This window comes from Xiphias gladius, chromosome 20, assembly GCF_016859285.1.
Source record: "Xiphias gladius isolate SHS-SW01 ecotype Sanya breed wild chromosome 20, ASM1685928v1, whole genome shotgun sequence".
NCBI lineage: Eukaryota > Metazoa > Chordata > Actinopteri > Istiophoriformes > Xiphiidae > Xiphias > Xiphias gladius.
In genome coordinates, this window is record NC_053419.1 from 16,516,527 (window position 1) to 16,535,851 (window position 19,325).

General features: G+C 40.2%; 1 protein-coding gene across 1 annotated transcript in view; it reads left to right on the forward strand.

Moving 5' to 3' along the window:
* Positions 1 to 10,579, forward strand: part of ctif (CBP80/20-dependent translation initiation factor) — a 75,749-nt gene extending 65,170 nt beyond the window's left edge. Inside the window, exon 15 of the transcript XR_005709706.1 lies at positions 10,566 to 10,579. The gene's annotated coding sequence lies outside the window, so the exon portion shown is untranslated. The remainder of the gene's footprint in view (positions 1 to 10,565) is intronic.
* The last annotated feature ends 8,746 nt before the right edge of the window (positions 10,580 to 19,325 follow it).

Consider the following 19,325-nt stretch of genomic DNA (forward strand, 5'->3'; position numbering starts at 1 on the left):
CTTACGCACTCAAACCCACTCTCCCACAAACAAACAACACAAGCACCAGCAGATCCTATGTTCAAGTATCTCCTCGTGGATGTGTCTCGTGTGCTTTAGTTTTCTGATGGCTCACACATTGTGTTTTTAGACCTTTCTTTTTTTTTTCAGCATGCCCTCTCGTCTGCACAGTGTGAGTCTTTCTGTGTTTGATCAGCTTTATCTAGAGGAGAGTACTGCAGATTCTCTTCTGTTTGGTCCGAAGGGTACAGAGGCCAGATATTGTGTAAAACAAAGTGGAGTTAAAACACACAGAAGCATCCCCAGATGTTTTCCTGCAGTACGCTTTGCTGTGGGAGAAATCAATAACTGTGGGCTACGAAGTGGTTTTAGCTCACTCTCCTGACCTTTACATCTCAGCAGTAGCTACTGCACAGTAGTTTATTCTACTCCCCAAAAAACAGATTCTAGCTCAACTATATTTGGCATCAGACATTTTAGTTGGCTATCACATACTGATTTTTGATTCTAATGTAGATCTCTGGACTACATTTATTTATTAATCGTACTTTTATTACCCCTTTTTCTTTGGGGCTGCTTCAAAATTAAATCATTGTGTCCTTTCCATCTATATATTTTTAGTTTCTGCCATGTACTCTGTATTGAATCTTACTCATTTTACCCTTATAAAAAACAAATTGAGCATTATATGTTGTCCTGGCTAAAGTAAGACAGCCTAGATTATTTGCTGTCGTTCACTTTGTGTTGTTTATTGACCCCATACTTGAATAATAAAGTTAAAAGTACAAAAAAAAAAGACCTTTGTCTCTCACAATTGGAGGATGTAACATAATGTAAGTACTGATATTAAAAAAGGCACCGGCTCAATAAAACACCAGAATACAAAGAAAGGGTACAAACTTAATGACTGGCACACACCTAAAAATATTAGTGCTTTGACACAGCAGCCTACATGCTCTCACTTACACAAATGCACAGATAAAAATGGGTTTTTCGAGGAACAGTAAAAAGTGATCTCAACCAGAGCGGAAACTGGAAAGCTGTATTCCTGCTTCCTGGACTGGCAGTGGAGGAAATTCTGTCATGACCTGCTGTTTTCCTGAATGAACTGTTTGAGTGGCCCTTTTCATGGAGGACCTGCTGACTCAGTAAATCAACCAATTATTAGTTTCTTTGTCTGTGAATGGAAGGTATCCCTATTAATTCATTTGGACCATCACACAGTGGATGGATCTATTTAGCCTAAAAAGGATTAATAAGCAAATTCAAGCACCTCTCAGTCTGCACTTCCATTCAACAATATTATATTGCAAATACTTTATAACCAGAGTCTTTATAAAAGACTCAAGGATCCACACATTTCTCAAAAACAACCACCAATATCATTGAGAACAATTCCAGCAAGAATAAGATTCTAAATCAGTTTTGATGTACACTTTAGTGCCAAGGTATGTCTACTACATTGCAAAAAAGTGTTTTTTTCACTTACTGAGACCTAAAAGTCTTATTTTCTTGAAACAAATGAAAAATCAGTATGTATAAAACCAGTAATATGCCAGTATGGTGAGATAGTTTTAACTTCTTTCCTGTACAAGGTAGCTTGATGCCCGAATTTTCCCACAATCACGTGTAATTTTTGTTGATCCTTGCACAGCAATCTGCTTCATTCTGTCGTGATTCAAGACACCAGAAAAGTATTCAGACAATCTCATATGTATCTGACACAGGTTGACTGCACTAGCAATATTTTCATTTGTTATCAAACAACACTAAGAGTCTTCTACAGCCATGTTAGCGGCTCTGTGAGGCTGTGCATAGGCACAGTAGTCCTTTGAGCTAAATGCTCAAGTCAGCACGCTGACATGCTCATAATGACAATGCTAACATGTTGATGTTTAGCAGTTGTAATGTTACCAAGGTCACTGTCTTAGTTTGACATGTTGATCATACTAAATCTCCTTGAAAAGTGACAGGTTCAAGTCCTACTTAGCAAGCAGAACTTTTTCGGTTGTGGTCGGTGATGCCTTTTCCTCAGCGGCCCTGCTGACCTGTGGTGTTCCCCATGGCTCCATTCTTGGCCCCCTCCTGTTCTTTCTATATATGCTGCCACTGGGGAATATCATTCATACACACAATATTAAATGCCATTGTTATGCAGATGACATACAAATCTATGTCCCATTAAAGACCAGTGAAGGGGCCAATTTTCATAATTCACTATGTAGTCTGTCTGAAATAAAATAATGGTTGTCCCAAAACTTTCTCCAGCTAAGTGAAGAAAAAAAAAAATCAGAAACCTGTGAGCCAAGATGTACAAAAACATCTTGGCTCCTTGTCTACATTTGTAAAACCTGCAGCCAGAAACTTGAGTGTAATAACAAAAGTCATTCAGTCAATTTTTTATCAACTGAGAAATATCTCAAAAATCAGGTTTTTTCTCTCTCGACCAGATCTTGACAAGGTCATGCATGCTTTGACATCATCTCACTTTGATTATCATAATTCACTGTATCCAGGGTTGACGCCTCAGCTTGTACAAAATACAGCTGCTCCGCTTTTAACAAATGCTAGAAGACAAGATCACATCACCCCTGTTTTGGCCTTTCCTCACTGGTTACGGGTCAGTTATATTGCTGAGTTATTGCTCCCCTAAAAGCCAGGGTGCAAACTCAGATACTCAGGTGGGACCCTTCTGGCTGTTCCTAAATTCCGGATCAAGACTAAAGGAGAATGAGCTTTTGCAGTTAAGGCCCCTTAGCTCTGTAGGTCCCTGCCTGAAAATCTGAGACTTGTACAGTCAGTGACATCTTTTAAATCACTTTTTAAGACTTATCTATTTAAAAAAGGCCTTTCTTTAATTGGTAGTACACTGTTTTTATTTCCAGTCTTGTTTTATATGTTTTTTGTTTTGTTTTGTTTTTCTACTGTTGTTATTGTTTTTATCTTATACTTAGGAAATTTTACTCAATTCTTTGAGTATTTTTTTATTTTATTTTAAATGTCCTATTTTATTGCCTAAATGCAGTTTCCTAATGATCTAATCCTGTTTTAACCATGTAAAGCACTTTTGTAACTTTGTGCTGTATGAATAGTCATTATTTATTATTAATGTATCATTATTATTATTATTATTACTATAATTGTTATAATTACTAGTATTATTATTATTATTATTATTATTAGTTGCAGTAGTAGTAGTAGTAGCAGCAGCAGTATTTGTATTAGTATTTGTTTTAGTATTATTGTTGTTATTAATTAGTACTGATCACTAAGTACCGCTGAGGCTGATGAGAATGTCTTTAGCAAATTAACCAAAGCATTGGACAAATTAAGAATATGACCTGACCAGATGAAGTGGTGATAAGTCCGGGAATCACCAAAGTTATTAATACATATGAATATATGTACCAAATTTTATGACAATTCATCCAACAGTTATCAAGACATTTTATTAAAAAAGCAAAATGGCTATCTCATGGTGGCGCTAGAGGGAAAGTCAAGGAATCACAAAAGTCAGTGAGATTAATCTTCTGGAGACAATGAATGATTCAATCATAGACAAAAACTACTTGATAAGATGCAGATTTTTCCACAATTATATAGTGCCATCACATCATTCCACAATTTCAATATACAGTAAAGACACAGATAAATACTGCCACACATTAGTTTGCAAAAACTCAGAGACCAAGTGGCTCAAAATGTGTTCTTTTTAAATGCTCTATCATAAAATGAACATACAATATACAGTTAGGTCCATAAGTATTTGGACAGAGACACAGTTTTTGTAATTTTACCTCTTTACACCACCATGATGGATCTGAAGTGAAGCCATCAAGATGTGGTTGAAGTGTAAACTTTCAGCTTTAATTTAAGGGGTTTAAAAAAAAAATTTTTTTTCATTTACCATTTAGGATATACTGCAATTATACCATCAAAAAGTAATCAGACAATTGACTGACAATCGGTTTCATGAACAGGTGTGTTCTGCTCCCTCCCTTTCATGACAAATTAAGCAGAGAAAACATCTCGAGTTGATTCAAAATGTTGAATTTGCATTTGGTAGCTGTTCATGGGAACTCTTAATATCCAGTCCAAAGAGGTATCAGACAGATGGCAGAAACTTTAGGATTAGCCAAATCAACAATTAAGTACATTCTTAAAAAGACGGAATGCACTGATGAGCTCAGCAACACCAAAAGGACCGAAAGACCACGAAGGACAGCTAAAGTGGATGATTACAGAAATCTTTCCTTGATGAAGAAAAACCCTTCACAACATCTTCCCAGGTCAAGAACACTCACGAGGAGGTAGGCGTATCATTGTCGTTCTACAATCAAGAGATGCCTTCATGTATGTAAATACAGAGGGTTTACCACAAGGTGCAAACCACTGGTAAGACTCAAGAACTGAACGGCCGGGTTATACTTTGCCAGAAACCATCTAAAAAAGCCTGCCCAGTTCTGGGACAAGATTCTTTGGAAAGATGAAACCAAGAATAACTTGTACCAGAATGATGGGAAGAGAAGAGTATGGAGAAGGAAAGGAACGGCTCATGGTCCAAAGCACACCACGTCATCTGTCAAACATGGTGGAGGCAGCGTTATGCCATGGGCATGTATGGCTGACAATAGAACTGGGTCACTGGTGTTTATTGATGATGTGACTGCTGATAGAGTTAGCAGGATGATTTATGAAGTGTAGAGGGCCTTACTATCGGCTCAGATTCATTCAAATGCTGCAAAACTGATAGGACGGTGCTTCACAGTACAGATGGATAATGACCGAAAACATACTGAGAAAGCAACCCAAGAGCTCCTCAGGGCAAAGAATTGAAAAATTCTTCAATGGCCAAGTCAGTCATCTGACCGCACGCCAATTGAGCTTGTTTTTCACTCACTGAAGACAAATTTAAGGCAGAAAGACCCACAACCAAGCAGCAACTGAAGGCGGCTGCAGTAAAGGCCTGGCAAAGCATCTCAAGGGAAGAAACTCAGCATTTGGTGACATCAATGGGTTCCAGACTTCAGGCAGTCATTGACTGCAAAGGGTTTACGTCCAAGTATTAAAAATAATCCTTATATTTATAACTGTGCTGGTTTGTACAACTTTTGAGCCCTTTGAAAATGAGGGGCTATGTATAAAATGGTTGTAATTCCTAAACAATTAATGTGATACTTTTGTTAAACCCCTTGAAGTCTACACTTAAGTCACATTTTGATGGCTTTGTTTCAAATCCATTGTGGTGGTGCACAGAGGCAAAATTCAGAATATTGTGTCACTTTCCAAATACTTATGGACCTAACTGTATCATCAATAGTGTATCTGAGTGAAGCACCAGCCATTTCAGCCCAGTAAATGCATAACAACAACATACTTAGTACATTGTTTTTGCCAAAGAAATGTGAATTGCACACTCTCATGTATGCCAGTTACAGGTCTTAAAACAGCTCACTTTTTGGCGAGGAAACATGACGTCTTTGTTGTTCAGGAGCATATGTGCCCTTGCAGTGGCCTGGCTGAGAGGTGTGCTGCAGTCGGCTATTCTCACTTTGCTGCTGCCAGCAGCAACACACACAATGCCAATGTCAACAGACGGACATTCATACAGGGAGAAGAAAGGAGAACGAAGGTGAGGTAGCGGGGAAAATATGGAAAATGAGAAAACTTCCAACACCAAAACTAGACCGAAAAGAAATCAGGATTTCATGTACATAAAAAAAAAAAACAAATAGGAATTGTTAGATCATTCACTCTTCCTTCCTTTTCCACACTGCCTTTATCTCTCTTACAAGGTTCATCTCAGCTAAATGCTGAAATTTATGAGGAATGGCATATGTGTGTGTGTGTGTGTGTGTGTGTGTGTGTGTGTGTGTGTGTGTGTGTGTGTCATTTCTTAGCCTGACCAGACCAGCCACCCAGAAGTGTGTCTTTCTTTGTGGTTGACAAGCTGGCGTGAGCAAAGCTTCCGCTGTGAGCTGCACTCGGTGACCGATCACTCAAGCAGAAATCAACACACAAACACACACACGCGTGCGCACACGCACGCACGCACACACACACACACACACACACAAACACACACACACACACGCACACACGTGCACAGCATAATTAGAGATGGGAAAGGGACATGGGTAGCGTCAGCAGAGCCTCTGCTGCTCACTGGAGCAGACGTAAACACACACATACTGTACACACACACTGCAGCCGTTGGAGGTCGATGGAAGTGTCCGCAGACAAGCAGTGGGAAGTAACACCTGATGTCTTTGTTGCCAGGCTCCCGCCTAGCGACTGTCATTGGGGCAACCTGCTGCGACAAGCTCGACCCTGTTGCTAGGCAACCTAAACTTCTGTGACAGATAGTCGGAAAGTTATGTGATGAGGGTAAAACTGTAAGATAGAGAAAGAGAGAAGTAGAGGGAACTGGGTTCAGACCTTTATGAAAATCCAAAAAAAAAGGGATATACACACTAAGAAGTACATGAGGGTCTGAGGACAGCTTATCAAGGAAAGCACTGAAGCACAACAACAGCAAGAACTGACATTTCACCCCGAGTGTGTCTTCATCAAAACTGCTGCATCTGTCCGCCTTCTCCTATTTTTACAGACCCACCCGCCTGCGTGCCAGCAGTCCTTTGATTCGTAAGGTGGCGTGCTGTGCGAGGCGTGTTCTCAGTACACTGTGTGTGTAAACACACACATAAAAGAGCTCAGCACACAGCCATTGGGTCACATGGACTCTTGTACAAGGTACTGCTTTGTCTGTGGACATGCCGACTCTCCCTCAGCCACTGCTGCCACTGATTACACACAGAAACAAACACTAAACACATTCCCCCCCTCATGCTGAACCCTACGTGTACATGTTGTGTTGAGTGTCGGTGTGCCTCCCTCTTACCCCAGTTTGTACTATTTTATAGCATCATAACTCCCCCACAGTGCCCAACAGGTTGCAGTTCAACTGCAGTTCAGTTTTTTTTTATTCACAGCAACTGTCCCCAATTGCCGTGCATATGCGTCTTAATATCAAGATTTATCTTTAGTTAAGGGCTGCAACTGATAATTTCATTTAGTTTTTCATTCGTCTCTCAAATTTATTGCTTAATTCATTTTCTTATTAATTGACTGTTAATTGACTCTATTAAATATCAAAAAACATGAGAAATATGTATCACGTTACCAAAGCCCAAAGTGATGTCGTCAAATTTTCTCTTTTGTCTGTTTTGTGATGGTATATGTTTTGCTTGATAAATTACTATATGATTAATTGGTTCCTCAGATATCGGAATAATTTTAATTAATTTACGCACCTGACTGATCCATTTATCAATAAATAATTTCCATATATGTGTGAATTACTGTTTTTGTTTTGTGCAGCTGAGACGTTGTTAATGGCCTCAGGTTTCCCAATGCAAGTTCATAATTGCATCACAGTCATGTGCAAACTGCTCCACTGGCAGCGTCATCTATAAAGACTGTGGCCGATACGCCGTTCTTTCATTGCCAAACCTCTACAGACCTGAGCTACGTTGGAAATGTATTCTCTCTGTCACAAGTGGGTGCCGCTCAGCCCCCATGCATCCTCGTCGGCATCAGATCTGAATAAGCTTGATTACGAATGCAGACATGGATCATATGATCAGCGCGATAGCAACCCCTGCTTCTACAGCACCTCCCCTAGCTTACCTCACGGGTACATTCAAAAGCCTTCTCCCAAAGAACATACAGACATATTTAGCCATTAGACCATTGGATATTTCCCTAAAAAGGCTTAGTCGATTTGATACCCCGGTAGCTGAACACACCTGCAATCAGTCCACCTCTGTCAGCCAATGGAAACACAGTTATTTTGGTCCCGATCCCGTTCATAGTCCTTTAAAATTGGGTATCTGCCAATTCAGAGCCTGAGTCGATACTTATATTCACACAGCAGCAGAATGCATGCAATGCTGATTAAATATGTAAGTGGATTTGCATTGATCATTTTACATATAAACATACCCAGAGTCATGTTTGCACTTATATATAATACACACTATGGGTAAGAAAGTAGTCACTGACATTTAAGGAGATAGAAAAAAGTTGTTTAAAAGTCAGTATAACCTGATATGCCTAATAATGGACTAGGATGAGTCAGAGGGTTAGGCGGTGGCAATGCTACATTCCCTAAATATAACTGTTTATGTCCAATCTCTATTAGTATTGGCATTGTGTGAATACTTGTGATGTGTGAGTCAGAGTGATTTTGGCTGGTGAGTGTCATACGCCCACAAGTTCCAAGCATTGCTTAAGACTCTCCATCTAAATTATACTGCGTTTCGGGGGTTTTACGTATAATATATATATATATATATATTTTTTTTTTTTTTTTTGAGAGCGTGATCAACTAGTTGATTCATTGTAGGTGAACATCCTTTAAATCTACCCTCCTTTTCTGCTTGCTGTAATGTCTATTTTGTTGATAGCTATTGTACATAAAAACATCCCACACAGCCACGAAAACACACTGTGCCCCCATCCTGCCATTGTTGGATAGCTGTGAGTGAATATTGGCAACCACCATCTGTAAGGTTGTTATTTGCTTGTTTTTGTGTTTTCACTTAAATGTGACTTTGATTATTATCCTACATACTGTATCACTGCCAGCCTCAGTCTGGATGATTAATGCTAGGAAGAGATTACAGTGAGTCTGTAGGTGGGTTTCGAGCCACCTGTTTTTAATGCACATTCTCAACGTGCGTGTAAAAAAAAGTGGAGTGTAAACGTCAAAATATCCAATTTTTTACGCCGGGCTGAGGTAGAAAAAGCATGGCAAAGTGCAATGGAAACAGAGTGAATAAATCATGACATACATGAAGCATGTGACTTAAACATCCGCTGAAGTGATGAGGAGACTGTAACGTTCCTTAAATTAATACATTAAAGAAAAGTGAATCCCATATTTCTTTCATTTTTCTAGATTGCTTTTCACTGTTTGAGCTTTGGCTGTCGCTCTTTTACTCATGTCATCTTGTTACGTCCTCTTCTTCTACAATGGTTTAAAATTCACACAACTGGAAAAATTGGCTCCACTAACTGTTTATTTAGACAAACTGACTCTTAATGTACTCACAATGTTAGTGGACAGAGATGCGCATTAATTCGTATTTTATTTTCCCAATTTTCTCAAAATTAAAATTAAAATTTGTTAAACATTTGGATGGAAACCTGCCTTGTGTAACTTTTGTTTTGAGAGACCAAAAGTAGGAGACAACTCCTAGGACGGTGTATTATTTCTTGTTTTATTTTAATATCCATGAAATATTTATCAGGGAAATACTAAAATAAAGCATAACAAAGGCATTTTAGTTACACAGCAATATATAGCTTAAGTTAATCTGTCAATAACCCACTAAAAGCTGTAGCGGCACAACCCTTTCATGTATTGAACTGATGGGTGGTTTTTATTGCTTATGAACTCATTTATTTGTATAAGAGCGTGGTAACATCAGAAAGTGGCACAGCATAGTTCATCCATGCATCTTGGTGATATACGGGGGGTGCTAGAAGTTTGGCGACTACCCGCAGGGCTAGTTGGTGAACTACTGTCATTGGTCAATTAACTGCTAACATGCTAGCCAGCTGGGAACCCGCTGGTGCTAGTCAGTCACGATAACTCTCAAAACTAGTGCTGTTATTTAGGAAGCTAGTTAGCTTGGTTGCTAACCGGACAATAGGTTCAGAGTAGAGTTTATTCAAGAAGTGCACTTGTAAAAACAACTCATGTCTCACAACTGTCCATAAGCCACGTTTCTTCTGTGGTGCAGTTTATACTCCGACAGAGGTTAGATAAAAGTGGATGTTTAACCTCCGCAGGGCAACAACCTGGACAGGTAGCGAGTCCATCAAGTGGTAATACAGATAAACATACGACCACTCGCTGCCACTTGAACCTCTGGCAGTAATCCAGAGTCCCCAGTTGGCCCGATTTGTGTGTTTGGACTGTGGGAGGAAACTCGGAGAGCAGATCAGCAGCAGCGCCTCACCTTTCAACCCAGTTCTCTCTTTCAAGATGTGACTGATTTATACCATCAGCCGGAGACTTTGTAAAACATGATAGGTATACCCAGCAGCACAGAAACTGTTAAAGAATGTGCCGTGGCTCAAGGCCAAAAGAAAGAGAACAGGCTCCATAATTACACTGAGCTGAGATCTCAGTTAATTCACCTCATTAAGAGTATTGTTGCAAGCATATCAGTTCAACATACCATTTCTGGTTTACTTGTACTAGCTGAGCTTTGAAGTCTCCTAACAAAAGAAAAGTAAAAAGTGAATTAATAAACACAAAACAACTGGCCAGTGTGTGAATTATTCAGAACATCTTCATTATTTCTGTCTGTTTCCACTCCAGCAGGTTAATTGCTCTGAAGTCTTTTATCTTACAGTAGATCCATCGCTGAAAGAGTTGTTTTCTTCTTGTTTTTTTTCCCCCCTTCATCTTCTCCCCATCCCCTCTTTCTCTTTGCATTTCTGTTTCTTTCTCCTTGTACATAATAATGACATGCCCACTTGGCACCTACAAGCACACACACACACACACACACACACACACACACACACACACACACACACTCAAACACAAAAGGCACACACAGATATTAGATACAGTAGGCGTCTTCTGGTCTCCTAGTAACCGAAGTTGGTGCAGCAGTAGAGCTGCTGTCTGCTGTTTTATTAGCGGTTGTCTGTCTGACTGAGTGAGGCCGTGTCCACACTAGCGTGAGCAAATTTGGAAGTACATCTTTTTTTTAAAAAGTGATAATAAAAAAAGAAGCTGACTTCTGACTGTCATGTGACAAACCTTTCAAAAACATGACTGACATACAGCCTGGTGACAGATTAAAATAAAAAAAACTCCATAAATTACCGGGGACCCACAAAAGGAAATGCAGATGCTTCCACGCCGAAGGGGGCATAGATTGGTTTGATAAGCACCATTATCGAAACACAGAATAAGGTGCTTTCTCAACAAAATAAGGTGAGTCACAATGGCAACAATGGCACTGGTGGGAAACAGAATGAAATATACCAGAATTTAACGGTGTTGACGTTTTTAGACAAGAGAGATCACAACTAAAAGGCTGCAAAAATGACATTTGAGGAGAGCGGTGGTGGATATCAAGGATGTGGAAGAAAAGAAGTCACAATGACCTAAATATGCCCACTGCCTGCCGGTGAAGATTTAAAAGGAGCTGTAGTTTCATTATTTGGGTAACTTCTCTGTTTGCTAACCTCACAAAAGGTTTCCACTTCTTATACAAAGTGCTGTTGTAGAGAGTCATTTATCTTAGAATATGTATAGTAAACTGCAAGAACATGCTGGAAATTTGGTCAGTCTATGCCAAGGAGCATTGAAGCTGTTCTGGTGGCTCAACACCTTAGGACAGTTTATGTTCTGTGAGATTTGTCACCCATCCGTATTTCTAAAAGCTGGCGAGGGGCCGTCTTTTCTGTCATTTCCTATTCTTTATGCCCGAGCTTATTTTGTATTTCAGTGCACTACTCAACCGGTGAGGGGCTTTGTGATGACATGTCTTTGTTTCTGCAGCCTGACAGCTGCACCGAAGTGTTAGAAATGTTGTGAAACTCAATGTGTAGAGGTCAAAAACAGACACCACTGTAAAAAGGGGACATACTGATACGTACTTGTTTTAACATTCAGTGTGGACAGAAAAGTATAGAATATATATATGAATGTGAACCTAGAAACATACAGGTTTTTTTGGATTTCTCACTTGTATACCATCAACTGGCTTCCTGCTGACATTTTGTTTCCCTCCCCTGCATCCCACTGTGAGCTCACTTGACAAAAAAACAGCCCTGATGCCTTTTGTGAAACCCAGACAACACTGGCTGTCCAAAATTTGACTGACTCCATCTGACTGACTCCGTTTCACGTCCTCCCACACGCCCTTCAGAGTGTCCCAGGAGCCCGGCAGGCTGGAGCTCACCTGTCACACTCTCTCTGCAAGGGGGGGGGGGCGCACGGACACCATCTCACACCGAGAATGCGTTTGTCTGATGTCACTGGGTAGTCAGTGGGACCCCCTGTTAGTCATGCGGTTATCCAAACTGCAGCCGGTCCAGCTATCTGGCTATGTCGCTGTCTGACGGTGAATGCGCCATTATGCCAAAAAAAAACAATTTGTGCCTACAGAGCCGAGACGACCTCAGCAGACACACAGAGCTGCTTGTTTTCGCCCTCTCTTTTTCTCCGTGTCACTGTTTATGTTTTCGTTCCTTTCTCTTCCTGACAGAGAGAAACAAAATGTAGCTTTATTTCTGTCTGTCCCGATACTAAGGTGGAGCAGAGGGTTCATTCTAATGTGTCTTTCTTTTTATCGTGTTTTCAGCACAAGGGCACTTGGTGAAGAAAGATTTTTTTCTAATAATATTTAATTTTTCAACTTTTAAGCCAAAGAAAATAACCGTGTTACTTCACTATCAACCTGGCAAAGGGCAGTCCTCTAAACTGATGTTAAAATGAGATTTGCAGTGAAGCGTTGAATTTCCATTACAGCATCTTTATGACTCCCTAAGGTAACAGTGTATATTACTGCTCCTTTATGACAATAATAATATGCTCAATGAGATCAGATATGATACACACTCTCTATGCCCTGGTACTCCTCATCCAAGAGCCACACTTTTCATTAAATATGTGCCTTTTTTGACATTGAGTCATGAGTAAAATGCCAATACAATATATATGATAATTACAATGTGTGGGTTGGAGCATCTCTTAGCTCTTTAAAGTCACTCATTATCCATCTCCCGAGGTCTCGCGTCTGTGCATCTACAAGCTCTATGTGTGTGTGTGTGTGTGTGTGTGTGTGTGTGTGTGTGTGTGTGTTGAGAAGATGTGAGTGTATGCTAATAAATCCTTCACTTAATGTAATTTGAATGAAACATAGCCGTAATGTTTCAGTCTGGCCTCTACCTTACCATGGATGATACATGTGTGTGTCTTTGTGTGTCAGAGCCTCCATGGTTGCACTTCAGACACGAGGCCCTCAGACAAAGGACCATTCATCGTCCCATTCAGGCGATCGCAAGGCCTCTCTTGGAGACACTGGGGCTGACGCCGAGAGTGGTGGCACCAGGCGCTACAATAGTGACATTATTTGGTGTCGGCACAAACTATGCCGTGCTTTTTGGAAGAATGACTCCGAGCTCCAGCTCTGAATGCTCAACATGCGCACAAAAAGGCATGCGCGAATCACTGGTGTGTGTGTGTGTGATACGAACTCACAGAAACAAATTAAGACTTGCCATTTGGAAAGTGCTTGGCAGTCAAAATCGTGATGCTTGCTTCTCTTCCCAGGAGCAGTAGGTGTTTAGAGGCATGTTGTCTTGGTAACAGAAAATTTCTCTTCTCAGTCAAGGTGATGGGCCTGGTTCTCACCTCTCCGCATATTCTCACAAACACTCATTGTTATTTTATAGCGTGCTGGTGAGGAACGCGCGGTGAATGTGCTCAAAAGACGCACAGCCAAGAATAAGTGACCGTGTTGCAGTGGTGCAGACAGAACAAACTAATTTCTTCGAAATCGCTTTGGAAAATTCTCATTGACTGTTGACTTTCTACTGATCTATTTTAAGTGTAAAACCTCACCATAATCAAAAATAGCTCAACTAAAATTCACTGTATTGACAAACCTTTTAGACAATCAGATAAACTTTATTGATTTTTTTTTTTTTAACCAACTTCTGCATTACTGCTATGCTGTGCTCGTTATGGTGATACGTTGTTGGACTTGATTGCTTATCATTATTCGTGCCTCTTCCAGACAGATCGATTAAGTTATTGATTGGCCATTATAGAACAAAATCATTGTGGCTAACATCTCCTCTGGCATGTGTTTTGCATTTCATAATGGCTGATGCTATTGATCTAAATTATTAATAAAGCACACACCGTAAACGTGCATTTTAACACTAAGGTTTAGGTAAGTGGTGTGATCGGGGGGATTATAAAGGAGGCATAAAGACAGGAAATGAGGGATGTCGATGAATGGAGGGGTGAAAAAATGAAACAGGAACAAACAGGTTAGATACGTAAATTGTTTCACTCCTGATTTCTATGAGCCAGAGAAGAAGAACTGGAGAGGGCCAGAAAGTTAGAGGTGCTTACTTTCATCCATGTGGTACTTTAATCCACACTGTATTTACAGCGCAGGCTAACATGTGCGGGGAGTGACTGCCTGGCAAGTCATTAAGCTCTAGTTTGTCTTAACACTCACGTCAGAGCCAAGGAAAACACCAAAGTGTCAGAATTAACATACAGGTGTAGAAACCTGCTCGACCCTCTGTTATTACAGAGCCACAGGTTTGGCTGATAAATTCTTGTCAACACACACATCTTGAACTGCAAGCTAACTAACACAGGCAAAGGTTTATCTGGGTGTGAATTTATAAACCTTTTAAAGTACGCTGACTGAGAGGTGACCTTAAATCAAAATCCATGCACTCAAATACCAGACGCAGAAGCAGGTAAATCTTTTTTTTTTTCTTTGTAAAAGGACCATACTGCCCGGTGGTTTTAGCTCATTAGCTATAAAATGTGTTTACACTGTAGCTGACCGTTTTTGAAAAAGTCTCTCGAGTTTTTAGATTGATTTCCTGCCTTTTAAGCAGCTCTTTTTTGGTTACGTGTATTTCAAAATGAAAGTAAACTTGCAGTTTGTTTGGGAATTTTTAGTTTGTTTGTGTGTTTTAAACCTGCAGTTGCCTTTTCATAAAAAGTGACCAATTTAAAAAAAACCTCCCTCTGGCTGCATTCAAGGATGCGCCAATACTCGAGATTTCAGAGGTAGTTTCCAAACTTAATCCAGTATACTGTAAATCCCCATTCTGGAGAGATGAGATCTGGAGCACACAGTAATAGTAAGACAGAAACTAATGTTTTGACATAAAAAAAATGTCATCAGAGTAAAAATATTTTCTTATTGTTTGTCTTCTGGATTTGAGATTCTGAGAACTCAACTCAGGGATGCAATGCTTTTTGGTATTCGGTAATCAGATGTAAGGCGACCGATTGGTCAGAGTAGTGCTGAAACACCGAAGGTACGTTTTCAAACAAACATGCCAAACATTCTCTGGATGCAGCTTCTCAAATGTGAAGATTTGCTAATTTTCTCTGTTTAATAATCATTGTAAACTGAATATTTTTAGATTTTGGACTGTTGGTCAGACAAAACAAAACATTTTAAGACATCACCTTGCACTCAAAGAAACTGTGATGTACATCTTTCACTGTTTTCTGATATCACATAAACCAAATAATTAACAGATGAATCAAGTAAATACTCACCAGATTAATCATTAGCGGCAGCTGCAGTTCAGAGTGGATATGAATGTATGCAAAGTGATTTTCATTTTGTATTGAAGACAACAGAAACCAGCGGCTGTCTGGAATTAAGGAAGTGAATCTAAAAAAACAATTTTTTACTCAGAAAAAAGGATGGCAGTGATGTAAAATATGCAGAGTTAACGTGCTAAAACTTGTCATACCACAAATATGGTCCAATTAATAAGTCATTAAGAATGTACACTAAAAGTTGAGTTCAAGGATCTTAAATCTGACACACTCCCTTTTTTTTTTTTGCCAAACATCAACTTTTCTTTTGGAATAATTATACTGTAAAACATTTGGTAGAGCTTGTATTAGACACAACCAAATGTAATCGTAACGGGCAAAGATGGAGCTTAAGCATTACCCATCAGATGAGATTTTGGGAGAAAGAAAGTCAGACTAATGGGGGGGGGGGTGTCTGTTTAGGTCGTTCATGATGAGCTTAGAGATGCTGCTTTTTGGAGGTTAGGTTTCAGGTAGTTATGAGGTTAAGAGGAGACCAGACACGGGAGCAGGGCTTGATGGGAGAGAGGATTGAATTTATAACTAGAAATATCTGCAGCCAGTTAGATGACACCACAGTTTTCTCGTCCACACCTCTTAATGTCTCCGTCTATCACCCTCACAAACACGCTAACAAAACCAAGGCACTAGCCATCATGTGTAAAAAGTCATTGACGTTTTCTTTGCAATCTGAGCTTTCAGGCATGTACTGTGTGTGTGTGTGTGTGTGTGTGTGTGTGTGTGTGTGTGTGTGTGTGTGTGTGTGTGTGTGTGTGTGTGTGTGTGTGTGTGTGTGTGTGTGTGTTTGTGTGTTTGTGTGTGTGGGCGCTCATATTTGTGTGTGTGTCTGTCACCTCACATTATCACCCTTATTGAATCTTGCAGCCTTCCTGTTGACGAGCAAAGCAAGAAAAGCAAAAAAAAAAAAAAAAAAAAAACTGTGAAGCAGAATGTGACAGACACACTGAATGAACTGTTAACTTCCTCAACCAACCCCCATCCGTCTCTCTCACACACACACGCACACACAAACTCCTGCACTCTGCTCTTTGTCCCAACTCACTCCCCTATCTATTTCTCTGTTCCAACCCTTTTCTCCTCCCCCATTGCTGCCTCCCTCCATTCAGCCTCTTTCCTCTCAGTCACTGCCTTTGACCTCGGCACCAGTATAAAAGCTAACCTTACACGTCAGAGGAAGGTCACTTGCACACAGGGGGGTCAAGGAGAGGTTGCGTCCGTGCCCCGGGGCGCTGCTTCTGTCCCAAAGGACTGTGGGCAATGTGACAAGGACGAAGCAGGGGGGGGGTTCCCACTTGATCTCAGGGGCTTGTGGATGTTCAGCACCGTACATATACAGCTGCATGCTATATGCTGAGTTTTAAATTTCCATTATTCTGAATACGGAGCTCCATTTACAAGATAATTCAGGTGCTTAATAGAAATCGGAATTTCTGCTCAGTTTAAGGCAAGAATGCAGAAAATAAAGCTTCAAATTGACATCTAGTGTGGATGTGTTCACTGTTTATTGTGATTCACAGCATCTATACCCAAATAAAAATGCTAACAGTCCTTTCATTCCCATAGGGAGGGTATATTTTTTAATGCATCTTCATTCAAAATCAGCCTTACTTTTCTCTATCCCTCATTTTTCTGAATTATTCTCATTTTCTCCTCCTTTTTTCTTTCCTTATGTCTCTGGGGATTGAGTGTGTGTGTGTGTGTGTGTGTGTGTGTGTGTGTGTGTGTGTGTGTGTGTGTGTGTGTGTGTGTGTGTGTGTGTGTGTGTGTGTGTGTGTGTGTGTGTGTTAGTGTGCATGAGTGTGTGTCCAGTGATTGTCTGCCTCCTACAAACTGATCTGTCTTCGTCAGAGCAGGGTGACAGGTCCCTCTGTGTCTCACAATAGACAGACAACCCCCTCTCACACACACACACACACACACACACACACACACACAGACACACACACACACACACGCACACACACACAAGACAGAGTCACACTTACCATACAGCCAGATGGGCTTGTGTCCCCCATCGCCAGACAAATTAAGTTTGGGCCCCCAGATTAATATTCAGGCAAAGCACTGGCTCTATATAATTGAATCATGGTGCCATGAGTGTACAACAGGGGCTACTTTAGATGCAGCCACCATGTGCGCACACACAGACACACACACACACACACACCAACATCAACACTTGGCTGCCAGCTGCACTCAGTATCCTGTCTGCTCGTTGGGGGCAGGTCATGAATACAGAATCGCGGTTCTCTGTGCACCACACACTGTTTTATAGTGGACTTTAACTTTAAGTTTCTATTCAATGGCTGAAAAACTATTCCATTGCCTTCTGAAGAAACAAACAAACATACAAACACACATTATTTCTTAGCCATTTTTTGTGTCATCACTTTGCATGCCAGCCAAAATGAAACCAAAAGAAAAAAAAATGAGCTAGAGGGATAAAGTGGCCAGGCAGATATATCTTCCATAAGCTAAAATTGGCCAATATTAGCTTATTGGAGATATATCTGTATCGGTGTATAGCTCTAAGCAGCTGACAAGTACTGTAACAAGAAGTGACGGTACAGAAATGCCAAAGATACAGTTGTAACTACTTTTTTTCTTTTTTTAAGTTCATAAAATAAAGAGTAACAGTGCATCAACATTTGAAATGAATATTTTTATGTCTATTTTGCCACAGGAGTTGTGTTGACTTTTCACTTCAAAAGTCAACAAAATATGTAATTTGCCCAGGGGTGCCCAAAATTTTGTACATAACTATAGGATTGAGTAATAGAAAACTGTGTCACTATTACATAGTTTCTCCACCTTAAAAAGCGTTGACAAGTTTATTTTTCAACCGCTCAGTACATATCGTGGTCAGAAAACAAATTTAAGGATCAAAAATACAACCTTTTTTATCTATCATTTCTGTACCTGATTGTGAGCTGTCAGGAGACAACATACACCTATTAATTAAAAGTGGGATTGTTGTGATAGTGGATTGTGCTCGTAGGAGACTGTTCAACCCCTTTTTGTGGCCTCTCTGTCAGCACCATATACAGTAGCAAGCACTGTCACTACTGGTAAATACCGTAGCCGGGAAGCCCATTGCCTGAATGGACAAGTGTAAATTTCAGAAAATTTTTTTAATGAACTTAAAAGAATGACTCATTTTTAACTGGGTAATTCATCCATCAATTTTTAGTGCTAATCAAAGGGCCAGGTTCCATTAATTGAATTAATTATATCATTAGGAATAACTATTAGATATTGCTGTAAAGTACTTTAAAGATGTGATATTATAATAAATAATTCTCTCCTGATTTTCCATCATACTTTGGCTGGTATGATCGTAAAACACAGTAGATTGCATTATGAGTGCCTTCAAAAAGGCTCATATCAGATTCTTCCAAATATTAATATCCGAATTGTGCTTGAAAATCCAGTATGGGTTGGACTCTACTACTCTGGTCACTGGGCCACCGGTTACTGCTCATTCAGTCCCACGTCACTGCTGTTGCAGATATTTTAGCAGCAGACACCAGCACTAGCTTAGAGCCAATAATCTTGGCAGGCTCCATTGGGGCCTCCCAGATGCCGTGGAGGGAGGTCTGAGAGCAGAAATTCAGAAACACACAGCCCTCTCCTGTGGTGTATGATTAAATGGTTAAAACGTATTTTCTTTTTGTGCTGTGGCTTCAAAAGTTGTGTTAGCTCAGCCCTGATCGCTGCCGTTAATCTTTATTAGACAAGGAACCAGCTGGCTGGGCGGACTCCAATTACGGGACTCTCAGCCTCAGTTAATGTCCCTGCATCCTCACGCTATCGTACCACCTTACGTCAAAAAACAAAACAAAACATCCAGACTTTGAAAAAAATCCCTTGAAGCTGTGATGTGTTCACATATGCTGTGTATAGT